Here is a 6,730-nt window from a genome sequence, read left to right on the forward strand (position 1 = left end):
CCGCGGCGCCCTCGGCCCGCGCGGCGCGGGGAGGTGCGGGCACTGGGCGGCCCCCGCCGCGCGCAGCCCCGGCCCAGCGCTGGTTGAGCGGAGCTGAGCTTCCCGGCAGCTCCCAGAGCCGCTCTCCTGCCCTGCCCGGCCTGGCGCGGCTGCGCTYGGGCCCCGCGGCATCGAGGGGCAGGGTTGGGGAGCCACGTTCAACCATTTCTTTAAATGTTTTTTGATSAAGCAGCATGTCCTGCACGCCAGTACTGGATGCAGGTCTGCCTGTCTTATGGGCTCTCCATAATTCAGAAAGGACCAACATCACCCTTGCTTTAACACCGCCGGTACTGGTCACGAACAGTGGCCTGAACTGTGGGGCTGGAGGCACCTTGTGTAGGCACCAACCCACCAAGTCACTGCCCGCAAGAGCAGCTTCTAGCACCTCAGTAGCCGAATAAATGCAAGATTTTTCTTTGAAATGTTTGTTGCTCCTTCTTTAACAACTATTATATTAAACAACAACAAACAATATTCTGTTTTTCTTACTTCGGTGTTACTAAGTTGGTGTTAGGTTACCAAATCTTGTTAGGAAAGTGGAAACCAGGTGGTATTTCTGTACGTTGCCAGTAATATATATTGTGCACAAAAGGAGCATGACCGGCAGTGAAGATGTCAAAAAAGTACCACTCCTACTATAATATGGAGAGGAAAAAAAAGAAAACAGAAACAACAACAGAAAAGGATTTCTTCGCTACCAAGTAAAAGCAAAGCCCTGCTTGGTTAACTGTAGAGGTGAAAAGAGGTCCAGGTTATTCTCACGGCTGATGGTTTTGTACAGTTGTCTAATTTTCCCAGTGAATGTAAAAGGCATCTCAAGTTTGACCACTTCTGCGTTTTATTCATGAGTATTGCTGAGTTTCATTTTTACTCATACAACTAATTTTCCCCTGCTGAAGACCCAGCTGTTAGTCATGTGAATCTCACTTTCCAAAGACAAAAAAAAAAAACAGATTCTCAGAACCAATAATTCTTTTTTTTTTTTTTTTTGCCTTTTTTTAATAATAATATTGATTTTTTTAAGTATCTGGCAAGGTGGGCACTTCTGAGTCGGTATATTTGAATACTTACTGATATTCTTTTCTCCAAGAAAATCCAAATGTCCCAGCACACAAAACTGCATTCAGCAGCATAGTTAACAAGAGAACTGTGCAGTGGTCTTACTTATTATTACGGTATTTCACCATGTTGGTAAATCAAAAACTGTTCAAAAACACTGAACAATGACAGTTGTGAAAAATCAATTCTATTGCTTTGGTCCCCTGACAAGACCATGGTTATAGATAGAAAAGCAAGACATATGCTATGGATATTTGTTTTGAAGACATTCATATACATGGCTATAGTTCGCCATTCGTGGCTTTCATGACACTTTATTGCACTCAGCTGAATAACGCACTGTGCTCAGGTCTATGGTAGAGGAAAACTTGAAGGGAGCCACAATAGAGCTCAGTAAATCACCGGTTGTGTAATTATGCAAAAAGGGAGTGTGAGGACGTCAACACATACTTAGCTGGGTAGGAATAGAATCAAAATACTCAAACACCCACAGTTTGCCATGCCACTTAGTCATAAATGCATTCTCTGGGTAAGGCACAGTATCATCCACAGATAAGACAAATTACTGAGCTTATAAAATGTAAGTGATAAACAGGATGTGAAAGTCTCATGATTCTCCTAGACGTGTAAAAATGATAGTGACATTGTGTTTTCATGTCATTRAACGAAGATGATGTTCTAGTAAAAGACAGCGTCTGTTGGTATTGCGTTTCTTTAGCTTGTATGCTTAAACACATCAAATAAGGTTTTCAAAATAAGCAATGACATAATCTYCTTTGAAAACTTAATACAAATCTGTCCCTATATACTAAGTGTGGTAGATGCAAAAAGAAGAGACAGTCTTATGCAAAACTCAGGCAGAAGTTACTGGTGTTTGTGTTTTTAAAGTTTACAGGCTTTATTATTCCGGTGAATAACTGGAATGATACTGTAGGATGCAGTTCATTAATGTCTCAAATTCTGATGCAACTATTTCAAACCATCAAGGGGGGGGGAAGGGAGAAAATTCTTATTTCACTAAAGTTTTTTTTACTGCCTTCTGGTCTCTCTTAAGAGAGACCCTCATTTTAGAGCCATGTCTATCTTGGCATTACCATGATATTAAGTTCTGATGTAACTTATTGTTTGCAGCCCTCCCATCTTTCCTTTCCTCATAGAGGTGGCAGCTGTTTGGAGCCTCGGTCATGTCCCATCCCTCTGCTTTACCCCTTGCTCTCTCACACACAAGCATCCCCTCCACACAACAAACACATTTCCAGAGCATGGTTTTACATACACAGTTACGAAGTAGTAGCTAACAGTAGTAATTAACTGAATAGTTAACTAGTAGTAACTTTGTACTAGATTTTGAATGTGCCTCTATTCCAGCTTAAGGTGCAGCAGACATAGGATCGTGCTAGTCAGGAAAGCACCTTCCACCCTCACATTGCAGGAAGAAGCCTACAGAGAGTGCTACCCAAAGCTGTTCCCTGCTAGCCTTAATACTGATGCAGAATAGTTGTTCATGCTACAGTCCCTTATTCTAATTCTAGGTTTCCAGCTCCACTTCGTTAGGGAAAGGAGCAGGAGCAGCTGCAGGGAGGAGGCAGAGCAGAAGGACGTGTTCACACCAAGGCACAGCAGAGGCAGCACCACAGCGAGCAGGTCACAGGAAGCAGCAGCTCAGAAAGACACTGGTATCCAGTCCAGGACTTGCTAAAACAGGCTGCTGGGGGTAGCCCCAAGGGCATAGAAGGTTGTCCACCACTGAAGGGTTAAATAGTTGCATTGAATCTTCCCTTTCTTGTAATAAACTGAATAGGTGCATGTGCAAAATAAGTACATGTGCAAAACTCCTTTTTTTTTTTTTTTTTTTTTTTTTTTTTCCCAGCCTGCTAAATAAGAGCAGGCCTAGAAAAAAGGCTTTGACAGTGACTAAAAAGATTGTCAGTGATATTTGGTAGGCCAGAAGCACTTGGAACACTTGTTTCCCTGAGGCCACCCTTGAGTGACAACAAGGCTGTTAGATTGATGAGTCATTCACAAGAGCCATATTCCTTACCCTTTATCCTTGTGCATTCTTTACACTACAGCTTGGTACCAGCATTGCCATTGAACTACCCTAGCTCTCAGAAACAATGTGGCCAGGCTAGCACTGCGCTCAGCCTGCCCGAACAGCATCCCCATTATTTTTCCTGTCGCTTAAACACAGGCGTAAGCAGTCTGCAGAGATTTTTCTTTTTTTCTTTTTGGGGCAAGCATATATACGTTTAGGTAAATACAAATGTTGCAAAAGGTTCTGCTACCCAGCCCTTTAAAAAAAAAATTCTTTTTTCTTTTTCTTTTTTTTTTTTTTTTTTCCCCACTGATTCATTTGAGTGCTTAATTCAATTCAAAGTCTAGCAAGAGGCAGAGACAGTAATGCCTTAAGGCTCAGGACTGCAAATAACTTCATATTTACGAGAGAACTCGTGCTCCCTGCCAAACTACTTAGTGTTCTTTACAACTGATCACAGTTTTCGCTGACTTGCAAACAACTTTTTTTTTTGATTGTCTAGATTCACATTTTGATATCCCACTGCTGAAACTAGAGAGGTTGCTGCACGTGTATCTACTGAAATTACGGGTAAATGCATCATTAAAATCTGAAATAGAGATACTTGTCCCAAGCAGAGTATCCCAGGAGGGGATCGAGAGAGCACCTGCAGGCTCTCTATCTGCAACCAAGTTGGTAAAGACTTCTGTAAAGTGAGACATGCTGAGTGCACTAAGCTGAAAGGCAGGCTCTGAGACACAAATACAAATGTGTGGGAGTGGATGCAGCAGACACCAAGAAGGGGCACAGCAAGATTCAGCAATAAAAGAGCAACTAYGCCGACTCGCAAATGAAACAGAAAAGAACACAAATGATTCCCCAGTACTGAAAGGAGCGCGGTCCCCAAACCTGAATAACTTTTGACTCASCAGCTTATGAAAAATTAAATCAATGACTTAATTGCCAGGATATTGCAATGCACTGCCAGTACTTCAGGATACCCTCTAATACAGCAGGAGCCTCCATTTGGGGGAGCAAAAGAACACGTGCTCTTGGCTTATACTAGGGGACAAGCGCAGACTAAGGAAAGGGGAAATAATAGTTAGGACTGTGAGAAGGACAAAGTTAATGAAGAGCAGACTGAGTCTGCATTCCCAAGCAGTTTTATTAAAATGGTTACCAGACTGCTTCTCATATCCTCACCAAACCTGACATTTTTAATCCTTCTTTAGTCRTCTTTTACAGAATTCTTTCTGTATACTATAAATTCACTTTAACTGCCAATAACAAAGTGACATAAAGCAAAGTTTTGCTCCTATTTTCTTGTATTTTAGGGTTTTTAYGACTTAGCCTGGTGTTATGGTTGGAGTTTGCTTAGTTTTTTTGTTTTATTTTTTGGGGGGGATGGGAAGYCTGAAGAATGTATAGTCATAAAAGCTTTAGGCATTGAGGGTCATTGTTTAAAAGAAATTCTGTATTTTTTGGTTGAATTCTGTTGCTTTCAAGTAAAATCAAATGATCTCAAATCAATCAACATGATTTGAAAAGAGAATTCAGAGTGTCTGTTATAGGTGAAATCTGAATATTCTTTTATTGCAGGATGTTACCTATTGTAAGGTATGAGCCTGGTGTGAGCTGCCAGAGCTTGCTTTGCTCCTGATCAAGATCACAACTGACGCCTTCCAATGAAAGGTATCTTTCACCTTCTGATTTYTAAACACTTACCAAGATGCAGTGCAGACATAAGATGGAAGGGGGAAGGTCAAAGTGCCATGTAGAYAAAGGAATGTCGAGCACTAGATAACTAAACACCAAAGACGCGTCAGGTGTAATTTCTGCAAAAAGGATGCAATATTTTCAGTAATGTAGTAATGTTCTCAGAATTTTCTGCTGGAAGCTGAAATTCCTTTCAAACTTTTGCCTGCCTGTGTCTCAACTCTATGGAGCTTTCTCCTACTTAAGCAGTTGCCACCAACTAGGGCAGACATGGATTAAGCTGCTAAGGGAAACAAGTAGTCTAAGTAATCGGAATAAAGATAAGCCATTCTCAATACAAAGGAAACAGTCACTAAAATAGAGTGGTGTTTCTTTCAGAAGTCTATAATGACATGACCAGAGTCATCTCAGAAATGTGACATGCACATTCATCTTCAGCTGCATAACTTCTGGCTATTAATTTTCTGTGAAAGTAATGTACACAAACAGAAGGCTTCCTACGCTCTTTACAAACTGCTGCCCAGATAGCAAGATAGGAAACAAAACTCCTTAGAAAAATAACCTTAGTTTTTTTTGTTTTTTTTTTCAGATAGCAAGATAGGAAACAAAACTCCTTAGAAAAATAACCTTAGTTTTTTTTGTTTTTGTTTTTGTTTTTTTTTTTTTTTAAAGCAGCCAGTCAAATTCTTTATCCAAATCATACATTAGTTTGGAAATAAAACTGATGGAGTGAATGTTCACTATACAATTACTATATGACCACATTCCCTCTTTTCAAGTGATTTGGAGGTCATGAAAACTTCTCTATGGAGTATGAAGATATTTCTGTTCCTCTTCAAACTATTGTTAATACCYATAATTGACCTAATTATATCAGCTGCTTGTTGCAGAGGGTTTAAATGTCTTATTTTCTGAGATTTGAACTCCTGATTAAGGCTGGCAGGTGAAGATGAAGGGCCCAGAGGTCTGAAAGGTACCTCCTTTGGTATCTTCTAGAGTATATGGCCATTTTTAGAACACACTGCAAACAGTTGGGTACATGAGTTATATTATATATAGTGCTTATCTTTCCAAGCATTTAAGTTTAGGCCAGAATGAGATAAAGTTTCAACCTGAATTTTCAGGTTATATACTGTCATTGGTGCTGGGGGCAGAAAAATATTTGCCATCAGTTTTGTAATTATCTAAACACAACTCAGAGGAAAAAAAGGGATATGGCAGCCACAAAGAAGAATTCTCAAACATGGTATTCTGGAGGCTAAAATTCCCAAAGCATTTTCTAAGAGACAATGAAAGACTGAATYAACTAAAAACATCTTGATCAAAACAAGAGACAATCTTACATTTGYTAAAGACAAGAACAATAAAGAATTCATTTATTTTTGCAAACTCAAATATAGAAGTAAGGCAAGTTGGCAAGGTYATAAGTACCAGAAAGAGGCTGCTGTATAGTTTCAACAAAGGAAAAGAAACTCTTTATTCTAGAGAAAAGGTATAAGGAATAGTGGGACTGTTTACCAGAGACAACCTAGTACTTATACATATAGGTACCTACAGATGTAATCAAAATAAAACTTCACAGTGATACTGAACTTTGCAATTGACTCAAGATGAAAATAAAAATATCCAAGGCCAATAGGCTATTAGAGCACAAAATTGGTTATATCAAACTGTTTTAGCGGACAATGCCCATCAAATATTAAGATTGAAAACTAGTGRAAAAAAAAAGCCAAAAGTGGAGGCAAAACTAACCACTATATTCATCAAAAAAATAAAAAGCTCTATTTACTGTATTTGTATCTTGCAAAATTAGAATTGGCAGTGTCCTCTTTACAAAAAACACCCAACTAAACACACACAGATGAAGATATTATCCTCAGAAGTCTAAGAAATCTAACT

The sequence above is a fragment of the Nothoprocta perdicaria genome, unplaced genomic scaffold, assembly GCF_003342845.1.
Source record: "Nothoprocta perdicaria isolate Ctin4 unplaced genomic scaffold, notPer1 scaffold_106, whole genome shotgun sequence".
Lineage (NCBI taxonomy): Eukaryota > Metazoa > Chordata > Aves > Tinamiformes > Tinamidae > Nothoprocta > Nothoprocta perdicaria.